Consider the following 12,637-nt stretch of genomic DNA (forward strand, 5'->3'; position numbering starts at 1 on the left):
AGTTTTCAACAATGCACACGAGCATTTTCCAAGGTATTTTTACAAGGCCTTTGCCCGCTGAATGCCAGTACTCAGCCAGTGTAAAAAAAACACGTTCATATTGATTGTGCCCACACATGTCCATCTAGTGCACCTATATATGCCCGTAAGAAGATACTCCTGTTGGCTTTGCCTCAATGGCAGTAAAAGATCAAATCCATGCCACAGTAGCAAAACATGTCCTTGCTGGCTAGCCAGTGAAATAGCTCAGCAGGTTGAGAGCTTGCCGTTGTGATCTAAGTGTAATCTGCAGGTCACAGGTTAAAATCCTTGCAAGGCCAACCCAGCCTTTCATCCTGCTGTGGTTGATAAATGGGTACCAACTACAGTTCAGTGTTAATTGCATGTACGTATGTTCTCTGTACAGTGCTTTGGCGAAAGCGCGATATAAATATCATATTGTTACATAAATTCCCCCATTTAAGAACACTCATGTCTTATTTACCCCTAACGCCAGTAGAAATGTCGTGCCCCCCATGTAAGGACAGTTATGTAGTAATTTGTCTTTGACCATAACACCCATAAATAAAATGCCATGCCACAGTAATGAGACATGCCATGCCACAGTAATGAGACATGCCCTCCCTCATATAAACACACTCAACATGTTGGCTTTGCACTTAATACGAGTGCAACATTTACAGCCAGCCCCATTGTTGTGCCTTCGCCCCATTCCAATTGAGACAAATCAACTTCCGGGACTACACTGTACAGTAATAATGTCTTATAGAGTTTACTTACAAAAAACACAAATTGCATAATAAAGACACATGACAGCATGCAGATACGTATAGCAACATGTTAAGCCAAAAGAATATGATTGTGACTTTAATGGTAAACTATAAATCCCAGAATGCAAGATAATTCCAAACTGAAAAATCTAGTTAACCCCACAGTACTTTCAGTGATTTAAGACATGAAATAAAAGAAGTTGTCTAATAAACAAAGAGGGATATATGTGCTCCCTCCCGCTATCCCGTGCCAGCAGTTGCTGCAGCGCCAAAGATGTGACATGGAGCAGCAGCAGTGTGATGGGCTGGTGGTGGGCCAATCTAGCATTGAGCCGGGCCGCTGGTGCCCTGGCGCCGCCGGGGCCAGCATCAGGGGGCCAAGAATTTTTGGGCCCTGGCACTTATTTTTTTTACAAATTAAGCACTGCCCTGCTCCCTGTCTTGATGCGCCTTGAAACACAATTTGCCTGCACATTGCAAATAACCAATAAATAAATAAAACAAGCGAAGATGGCAGGTGGGTGTGGGAGGATGGAAGGCCACCTGAAGTTGTTTCCATTTTTTGAGAGTAGAATAAGCCATTTCAGGTAACCTGCACACACGCCACAGCAACGCCCAGTAGCCATCACTGACACCCAGCATTGAATTGTGGGTATTCAAACTAGCTTAAAGGTATATCGTTATGGGCACAATGTTTCTATACAATTTTGTTAAGTGATTCGTAGTTCTCCTGTTATGGCCCCTCGAGTTTCTGGATTCAATAAAAGGTGATGACTCCTCTTGGAAAGGCTTTTTGAGCCGGTCCCAGACAGCAGAGATATGAATGGTCCCTCTGTTTACCCCTAAGAGTTCTATTTTAGTCCACCCAAAACTCCTTCATCGGTAAAAGAGTAATGATCGAAACTCCCTGCCCTCTCTCTTTTGTTGAGAAAACCCAGGTATTTTTAACTGTGTGGGAATTGGGTAGAGGTCCATACGATCTACACATGTAAAACCTATTAAATAGACAGCCATTGTTAGAGGTCAAATGACACAGCTCAATACGAGAATATTCTTTTTCCAGGTGAAGGTGCCCACTGGCTGGTGATGGACTGGTGGTGGGCCAATCTAGCACTGAGCCGGGCCGCTGGTGCCCTGGCGCCGCCGGGGCCATCATCAGGGGGCCAAGAATTTTTGGACCCTGGCACTTATTTTTTTACAAATTAAGCACTGCCCTGCTCCCTGTCTTGATGCACCTTGAAACACAATTTGCCTGCACATTGCAAATAACCAATAAATAAATAAAACAAGCGAAGATGGCAGGTGGGTGTGGGAGGATGGAAGGCCACCTGAAGTTGTTTCCATTTTTTGAGAGTAGAATAAGCCTTTTCAGGTAACCTGCACACACGCCACAGCACCGCCCAGTAGCCATCACTGACACCCATCATTGAATTGTGGGTATTCAAACTAGCTTAAAGGTATATCGTTATGGGCACAATGTTTCTATACAATTTTGTTAAGTGATTCGTAGTTCTCCTGTTATGGCCCCTCGAGTTTCTGGATTCAATAAAAGGTGATGACTCCTCTTGGAAAGGCTTTTTGAGCCGGTCCCAGACAGCACAGATATGAATGGTCCCTCTGTTTACCCCTAAGAGTTCTATTTTAGTCCACCCAAAACTCCTTCATCGGTAAAAGAGTAATGATCGAAACTCCCTGCCCTCTCTCTTTTGTTGAGAAAACCCAGGTATTTTTAACTGTGTGGGAATTGGGTAGAGGTCCATACGATCTACACATGTAAAACCTATTAAATAGACAGCCATTGTTAGAGGTCAAATGACACAGCTCAATACGAGAATATTCTTTTTCCAGGTGAAGGTGCCCACTCCCGACACAATATCCTACAATCAGAATAATGGACACACTCCAGTTGGGAATGAGAACAAGAGAGAGATTGCAAGTTGAAGAAAGTTTATATAAAGAAAATTGTGCACGCAGAGAACTCTGCTGCCCGGAGAGCGCTCTGCCAACAGATACACGTGCAGCACAATAAAAAGGCATCCAGCGTCACCAATGACATGACATTACAAATGAACAGTCCCGCGACTTGATTGGGTCAGATCATCAGCGCAGTATTGATCCATACGGGTTCACCTCATGGGATTGGTGGGTGCTTAGACGTCAGTAGCGCAGCATGTGGGTCAGCTGGGCTCATCTTTGTGAGGTTAAGGTCAGGCCAGCAAAAATGACACTTTCCCTGACTAACTAATCTTGCAAAAACAGCATTTGAGAGCATGAGACAAATGACACTCGTAAGGTCAGGTAGGAATGTGGGTGCCTTTCAGAGTTCATGCACAAGTTATAGGCAGGCCTTGTACCCTCTGCACCCTGGTACCCATAAACCTAGAATCCCCATCAGAGAGAGACAGGTTTTTAGAGATCATTTTCAGGCCTAGTAAAAGATTGTCTTTGGTGAGTTACCTAAAATGGGGTCTTTGTCCATTAGTAAAGCCTAATTGCATGATTTCCTGGTAAGTAATTAACACAGATTACTGTTGGGCGGAAGGAGGGACATCTCCCACCTTCAGCACAAGGGAGATCCGTGCATGCGGGAGTGGTGAGGGGGGCGGAATAAACCATCTCCCTCCCAACACAGGTGCAAATACAAGTGTACCCTCTTAGTACCTCGTGCCTATAATCCTCATTTGCAAAAGATTGATTAAAAACTTCAGAGCATTTCAAGCCTCGAGTGTTACAGATGGTCCGGCCTGTAGTACGAACAAGTGCTGGGTCTGGACTCTGGAGAAATTTGAAAAACTCGGCAACCCAACAGTGCTGATTACCACGCGTCTGCCTCCTAAATAATATGAAAGGTGGCTTTACGGCTCTCTGGGTTAGAAACAGGGAAATCAACAGGAGGGAATGGCTGTTACCATCTATGGTAGAGCCAACTCTCCTTCCACGTGTGGATTGGAATAACAACTCAAATGTTACCTTATTACATGGCCTGCGGTAATGGCCACGTAGTTATGGTTAAGTTGCTAAACCCATAGGAAGAGCACTTTTTGGGAGGCTTATAACTTCGCTCCCCCTGGACGAATCCTCACCAAACTTTGCAAAAACAGTATATGGCCCACTCTGAATTTTGAAAGTTTGGTGAGGTTTGGTCCGGGGGGGGCAAAGTTACATCGGGGGGGTACCAAAATTAATTTGTTTCCCATAGACTGTATGGAGAAAAAACCTTACTCACGCCTACATCCCAAACCGCTGCATGGATTTTCACCAAATTTGCAGCAGGAGCGGTGGATTGGTACCGAAAGTGTGCTTTTGTAAATTTGGTGAAAACCCGTCCAGCACTTTTTTTTTAAACAACCAAAAAGTGGGTCTCAAAAAATTAGTGATATCTGTGTCCGCTCCGCGGACAAACTTTCCTGTTCGCTCTGCAGACAGGATACCGATTGGCTGAGAGGGCAACGTGGTGTCTGCGGACATCGGACGCACCTGCTGATCGGATGGTGAAAAGCATGAAGTGCGTCAGATTTTTGGAAACGCCCGCCATCTTGGATTCAAGGACAGCGGCCGGTGTCCGCGGACATCGCGGTAAAAACATATTAAAAAACACAACATTGCACTCGACAAACTTATCAAATAATCTCTGGGGAGGTGAGGGCGGATGAGGATGCGATGGGATAGCGCTAAAAGAAGCAAAAAAAAGGTGTTTTTTTGCCGCGAAAGTCCACGAACAGTTCGGATGTTCGCGAACAGTCCGGAGAAGTTCGGGGACACTTCAGATGTATGGGGGCAGTTTTTGGATGGCATATAACTTTGGCACCACTCAATGAAACCACATGAAATTGTGCAATTATATTCCAAACCTGATTCCGAATGTGTTTGCAAAGTTTGGTGGGATTCTGTCAAGAGGGGACAAAATTAGAGGGGGGGTCTCAAAATAATGTAAAGGCTTATAAATGAGGTGCCATCTGACGAACGTACACTTAATTTGGCAAACTGATAATAGAAATAGATATTAATGTTTTTACGAAGTTTGGTGGGATTTTGTCAAGGGGGACAAAATTACAGGGCGGTTCCAATATAATGTAAAGGTTTATAAATGAGGTGCAATTTGACAAATCTACACTTATTTTGGCAAACTGATAATACATCTAGATATAAATGTTTTTGCGAAGTTTGGTGGGATTTTGTCAAGAGGGGGCAAAATTAGAGGGAGGTCCCAAAATATTATAAAGGCTTATAAATGTGGTGCCATTTGACAAATCTACACAAAGGTTTGCAAAAAGATTATAGATCTATATATAAATGTTTTCGTGAAGTCTGAATGGATTTTTTTTTTGACAAGTGTCATAATGTAGGTACAAAAAATAGTGATTTACCTTTGGTAACTGAGGTGTAGCCTGTGGCCATGGGCAGTGGCCAGATTGTCCAGGTCATGTAATAAGGTCATGATCCGGACAATCAGCCTAATGGCCATGACCGCGAGGGACAACACATGGAGTTAAAGTGGCTATGTCCACCTGGGACTGTCTTTGTGGTAAAGTTATTCGAAATTGGGATAGGTTTGAAAGGGAAGAAAAATGTGCTTGTGGTAATATGGTCATAGGGTTCTCTTTTCGCCTTCTGCACGCTGTCACGGAAAGCGAAGAGGGGCCCTGTACGGAACCCTGCCTTCCCTTTCCATGGTGGCCATCTTGGAAAAGGATTTTCCTTCCTATACCGGCAAATCATTTTTTAGCACCCCGGGTTCCCCCTTTGGGAACCTGGGGTGCTAATGGCCTTCATCACCCATTACAGTGGCTGGAATGGGGGGATAATGGTCCGGAGATCTCGTTATCCACCCTTGCTTAGCTTGGGCTGATAACTTGGGCTCCCAGGCCGGTATCCACCGTTCCATCCCTGGAACAGGGATAAACATCACAATATTGACATTAGCATAACACAAAATGCAAATGGAAATGTTGGAAAATCTTATTGAGTCTATGTACTTTACTGAGAAATATAAAGTAGATGGAGTCTATGCGTTTTATTTTTTTTAGTTCTATTTTTTAACTGTGAAAGGTGGTTCCTAAAGGAACATTTCTTTTATTATTTTTGGATGCATTTTATTTTTTGGCAGGAGAGCTTAGAACGAAAGGTGGGGAGGGAAATGAGGGAAGAGGCACCAAACACTAATATGGAGGGGCAGATGGACAGGGAAAATGTTGCGCGTGTGTTATTTCTAAGGTAGGCGGCAGTGTTTCTCATGCTCCTTCATTACAGCAGTGGTGGTGTTTTTTGGGGAAGAGGGGTGGCATTAGCTGTTTCAATTTTAAGATAAATAGGAGGTTTTGCTAAAAGTATGTACTGTGTACTATATTGTTAATGGATGAGTAGGAATAGGTGTTGGAGGTGTGCAAGGGAAATTTTGAAGTTGAAAGTTCCTAGACCAGTAGAAAATACAGTTCTGAACTGTCCGCGAAACACAGATCTTATCGTGAAGTGCGGACGGGTTCTCAGACACGTCATCATGCTGCACGCCAGCATATGGTCATGTGGTACTTTCCAGAAGGTCAGCAACAGTTATGGTTAAGTTGTACTAATAAAAACCTATGAAATTCAATGAAAAAACGTTGTTAGGGACTTTATGGTTACGTTGCACAAATAAAAACCAATGACATTCACTGAAAAAACTTTGTTAAAGGGAAGTTATGGTTAAGTTGGACTCATAAAAACCTATGAAATTCAATGAAAAACTTTGTTAAGGGTACATTATGGTTAAATTGCCCTAATAAAAACCTATGAAATTCAATGAAAAAACTTTGTTACGGGGACATTATGGTTAAGTTGCACTAATAAAAACCAATGAAATTCACTGAAAAAACTTTGTTAAAGGGAAGTTGTGGTTAAGTTGGACTCATAAAAACCCATGAAATTCAATGAAAAAACTTTGTTCAGGGGACGTTATGGTTAAGTTGCACTAATAAAAACCTATGAAATTCAGTGAAAAAACTTTGTTAAAGGGACGTTATGGTTCCAAGTAAAACTGAAAAACCCCTGAAATTCACATTTATGGTAAGCTAAGCAACCATAACTCACGCCACCACCATGCACTGCTAAGACTAACACCCATCAAAGATGACATCACAAATGTCATTGATGACATCACATTTCTGGCTCCCTCTTTTTTCCTTTACTGATATATCTAGGCTAGTAACAGACAGGAACAAAAAAATCAAAAAGTACTATATTTGTAGACTTATACTTCAAATATGTTCTTACAGTAATTCACTTAGGGTCCACTCACAGCATATGAAACATATACATAGGGGAAGACACAGACTTGGAAGACAGCAATGCTGTCTATGTATGAAGATGATTATTAAGGTTATAAACACTGTCTTATAGTTCTGTTGTTTTTTTATTACTTTACTTTCCCTGGATATGCTCATGTTTGTACACATTGCACTTACACTACTTTCCTTAGGGTCTCGTCACATTATGTGAAAGTTATACATAGGGAAGTTTGTTTGTTTGTTTGTTTGTTTGTTTGTTTATTATTTACAATGCAAATCATACCCGGGGGTAACAGGGCGCAGCAGTTACAAGTATATGTGAAGCTTGGTTACATAGATATATACAGGATATATAGATACATACATGTAAAAATGATATGCAGAGAATGCATATTTAGAAACATGTGTACAGTAAGTAGGGGAATATATATACAAAGTGGAGTCTGGAAGGGGAGAATAGCAAGCTGATGTTGAAGCAGTGAGCATGAGGTTAGTAATGCTGGTTGTTGGATTTTAGCCATATAATGGTGTTGGCTCTAAACTTGTGATAAGTTTGGTCTGTTCTTAGGCTGGGAGGCAAGGTGTTCCATAATTTGGACTCTTGCACCGGGAAGCTGTCACCTCCAATAGTGGATCGTTTGTAGCTAGGTATGATGAGGTGATCTTTGTTCGCGAGTCTTACTGGTCTAATGGATGTCTGCTTGTGATATCTCTCAGCCAGGTAGATGGTGCGGCATTGTTAAGAGATTTGTGTGTCAGTGATAGAGTTTTTAGAAGGACTTTGTCATGGGTAGGGAGCCAATTATTCTGTCGGCTGGTCTCTGAGATATGGTCTCTTCTAGACATACCTAAGGCCGCTCTAAGAGCATTATTTTGTAAAATTTGGATTCTTTTAATGGTAGCTTTAGGCGATCCTAAGTAGAGTGTGTTACAGTAGTCCAGACGTGAAAGGATGAGGGCCCTGGCTAGAGTAATGCAACTACTGTCAGAGGGGAAGGGCTTGCCAGTGCGTATCAGTTTGCACGTGTAGGCTGTAGAGGATGCTAAGGAGTTGACGTGTTTAGTGAATGAAAGATTAGAGTCAAGGTAGAAGCCAAGTGTTTTCACCTCATGCTCTACCTTTATGATGTTGCCATCAATAGTGAATGTTGCTAGTAGAAGCGACCCTCCATCCCCGAGGAATCTCAGATCACTCCCCGCTCACAATACTGATTGAGACAGAGAGACCACGGCCTCCACCGACGTGGCGAATGAATGCATACTACCTGGGCTTCCCGGAACTGATAAAAAAAATCCAGGAAGCAACTGCAACATACTTCGAATTGAACCAAGACACAGTGAACGATGCAGGGATAGTGTGGGAAGCATACAGGGCAACTTTGAGGGGTGAAATCATAAGCTGGACAACGGCACACAAAAAAGCGCATCAGCAGGATGTGAAAGCTGCAGAGGCAGAGGTGACACGAGCGGAGGCAAACTTCACGCTCACAGGAGCGATAAGAGACAACACGGCCTTACAGGCGGCACAGAAGAAACTACATAATGTGGCACTGACATGTGCACAACGAGGCCACAGAACGGTGCGAGCCAAAATATATGAAACAGGGGATAAAGCCGGCAGGATGCTAGCATGGCTGGAGAGGAGAGAGGAGAAACACCTACAAGTGCGCCGGATACACACCACAAACAATGATTGGGCCTCAACGGACTCAGACATAGCGGAGGCCTTTGCAAACTACTACGAAACATTATATACCCCACCGACGACTTTGCCGGACGCCACCATTCTAGACTCAGTGACCATCCCAGCTCTAAATGAAACCCAGAGGCTGGATCTGGAAGATGCAATAACAGATGAGGAGCTGACGACAGCCATTTCACAGCTACAGAATGGGAAAACTCCGGGGCCAAATGGCCTTCCAGTGGAAATCTGGAAGAAAATTGGCACCGGAAACATAGCGCCACAAATGCTCAAAATGTTCCTGCAGGCAAAGGAGAAAGGTATCCTTCCGCCAGATCTAAGAAAAGCCAGCATAGTAGTAATACACAAAGAAGGCAAAACTCCAGACGCATGCGGCTCGTATCGCCCAATATCTCTCATCAACACAGAAGCTAAAATATTGGCCAAAATACTAGCGGGCAGATTGCAAACGGTGATAACCTCCCTGGTCCATCCGGACCAATGCGGCTTTATGCCACAAAGATCCACACGAATGAATATGCATAGACTCCACTCCGCCATTGAAAGATCGACCGCTCTGCAGGACCCATTAGCAGTACTTGCCATTGACTTTGAGAAGGCCTTCGACTCGGTCCACTGGGAGGCCCTGTGGCTTATCATGGGCAGAATGGGGTTCGGAGAGCAATTCATAAACTGGGTCAAACTCCTATACAATGCCCCAATTGCAGAAATCAGGGTCAACGGCTGGACCTCACGACCCATAAAACTTGGGAAGGGCACCAGGCAGGGATGTCCCCTCTCAGCAATGCTGTTTGCACTTGCGATTGAACCATTGGCGATAATGTTAAGAGAGTCCATAAATTGGAAAGGGTTCCACTGGGCACAGGACTGGGAAGACAAGGTGTCCCTATATGCAGACGATCTCCTAATTTATCTCAGTGACCCAGTGGTCTCCTGGCCCATTGTAACCAATACACTAAGCACATATGGAACCTTTAGTGGGTTAAAAGTAAACTATGATAAATCTCTGATCTTTCCAATAAAGGGTATTGATACAGTGGCCTTAACTGCTAGCCCGTACAAGATAGAGAACGAGCAGTTCCGATATCTGGGGATACAAATCTCAACTGACCTAAAACAGTATATAGGACGAAACCTACACCCAGTAAGAGATAGATTTGTAAATGATGTCAGGCACTGGATGGCCCTCCCGCTCACCCTACTGGGAAGAGCTGCTTTATTCAAGATGCTGGCCCTACCCCGGTTTCTATACGCCTTGCAGAATACACCAATACACATTCCCCAAATATAATTTCACAAAATAAATGGAACACTTAGGAAACTCCTCTGGGGAGGGGGCCACCCACGAATTGCTCTCGGAACCCTTCAGCGCTCAGTGTGGGAGGGAGGAATTGGACTGCCACACCTGCAGACGTATTACTGGGCTGCCCAAATGTCGGTGGTGGATGATAGCCTGCACGCTGACCCAATGATGCCACACAACAGCCAGACGCCCGAACGAACCATGGAGTCACCCCACTAGAAAGTCTATACCAAAAGAAAACAAGACAAGTCACACCCACAATGATGGCTCAGAAAACGCAGGTTTGGACAGATGCACATAAACACCTGGGATGGGAGGGAAAGCTCACACTGAAGCAACCCTTATGGTGGAATAAGCACCTCCCGGAACTTACAGGCATTCCCAAATGGACATCCTGGGAGGAGGCGGGGATAAAAACACTAGAAGATCTGATACAAGATGGTGAAATCAAGACATTCCAAGACCTGAAAGATGAATTCAAACTTCCCAACACGGAACACTTCCACTACTTGCAAATAAGGCATGCACTCAATTCAAGCGAAATAGATCTCACAAACGTGCCAGAATGCACCCCGATTGAGAGAAACGTGGTGATGGAACGAATTGGGCACAAAGTAACAACCACAATGTACAAAGCCATCAACTCGTTTGCCACGAAAGAACTCACAGGCCTTAAAGAAAAATGGGAAAGGGATGTGGGGCAAATACAGGCAGAGGACTGGACATTGGCACTGATGCACCCCCGAGAATCAGCAATCTCAGCTAGAATCAGACTGGTGCAACTAAAAATCCTACATAGGATTTACTATCCTAGAGAGGCCTTGCATCAATGGGGAAGAGCGATGGATCCGAACTGCTTAAGATGTCACCGTCTGAAAGGAACCTTCTTCCACATCCTGTGGGAATGCCCGAAGATACAGGACTTCTGGCAACAATGCTGTGATAGGCTCACAACAGTACTTAACCGTGATATACCGATGGACCCCAAACTCCTGATACTGGGAATAGACTCGGATATAGAACTATCCAGATACGAAAAGCTCATGTTTGCAACAACCACGAGTCTTGCGAAGAGAAACATAGCTCAACTGTGGGGCTCGCCCACGCCACCACAATACGCCAAATGGGTGGCCGACGTGGACATGTGCATCCCGATGGAATCGAGGGTGTACACCACAAGAGGATGTCCAGAGAAAGTGGCCAAGGTATGGAGTAAATGGGAGGACAATTGAGGGCAAGCAAAGAATAGACAAGAGACACTGAGTGCCGTACAACGAACTATTTTGAGCTACTGAAACGCTATCAAGTAACTCTAGATGTAGCACTGCTGTACTATATGTAAATCTAATCCAAATGCCGGGATGAGATGAATACCTGTATGTTTACATGTTTAAATGTTTAAATGTTTAAAGAATTATGTGTAATGACTAAATGTCGGCTACCTCTTGGTGCCGTGTTTGTTTATGTCCAAAAAACAATAAAAAATATTATACCAAAAAAATAGTGAATGTTGCATAATTGGGAGCTAGTTTTTTTAGGTTAGGCGGGGTGCCCAGGATGATGAGTTCAGTTTTATCATCATTCAGGCATAGACCATGTGTGGCCATCCATGCCTGAATGATAATATACCCTCTGTTCACCAAGGCCAAATCCTTTACATAATCCCCTGAAAGCGGGAGGAAGATCTGGGTATCATCTGCATAGTTAGTGTAGGTGATACCGAGATGGTCCAGATCATCGAAGAGAGGCTTGGTGAAAATATTGTAGAGTGTAGGCGAGATGCATGAACCCTGGGGCACACCGCAGGTAATGGGTATAGGGTCTGCGGCAGCTAATGGCGAGAAGACCCTCATAGTTCTGCCACTTAAGAAGGATCTGATCCAGGTGACAGCATCTTTAGAGAAGTGTGCTGCATTGTTTAGATGGTTACAGAGGATAGCGTGGTCGACTAGATCGAAGGCAGCTGAGAGATCTAGGAGGAGGAGTATTGCTGATTTCCCGCTGTCCTTGAGCTCGTCAATTTGGGTCTTCAAATCGATGAGGGCAGTTTCAGTACCATGCTGGGGGAGGAAGCCTAATTGTCTAGCACCTAACAGTTGTTGTTGTTCGAAGTGTTTTTGAATTTGAATGTATGCTACCTTATTCAAGATTTTTAGAAGGACGGGCACAGTAGTAATAGGTCTATAGTTGGTAGGTGTGGATGGGTCAAGGGTGTTTTTTTTAAGAGAGGGAGTGCCCATGATTGTTTAAGGTTAGTAGAAATAATGCCAGTGGATAAGGACGCATTAATACGTTTAGTGATGAATGGAGATAGGTCACAGGCAGCATCCTTAATAAGCTGCGCAGGGCATAAGTCACCCTGACAGTTCGAGGGTTTGAGGGACAGAATAATTCTTTCCACTTCAATGATGGAGACCTTGGTAAAATTGAATCGCGTAGATTCATCTCTGCTACCCTTAATAGTTGTAATGGAGCCAGGGGGATCATTTAAGCCAGTTCTTTTACATTAAATTTTGTTTTGTAAGGTGGCTATTTTGTTGGCTAGTGCATGTTGGATATCTTCACACCATTTTTTATCTTTCGTGCATGTGTCAGGTGG

Source organism: Ambystoma mexicanum, chromosome 6p (genome assembly GCF_040938575.1).
Source record: "Ambystoma mexicanum isolate Mex_15411 chromosome 6p, UKY_AmexF1_1, whole genome shotgun sequence".
NCBI lineage: Eukaryota > Metazoa > Chordata > Amphibia > Caudata > Ambystomatidae > Ambystoma > Ambystoma mexicanum.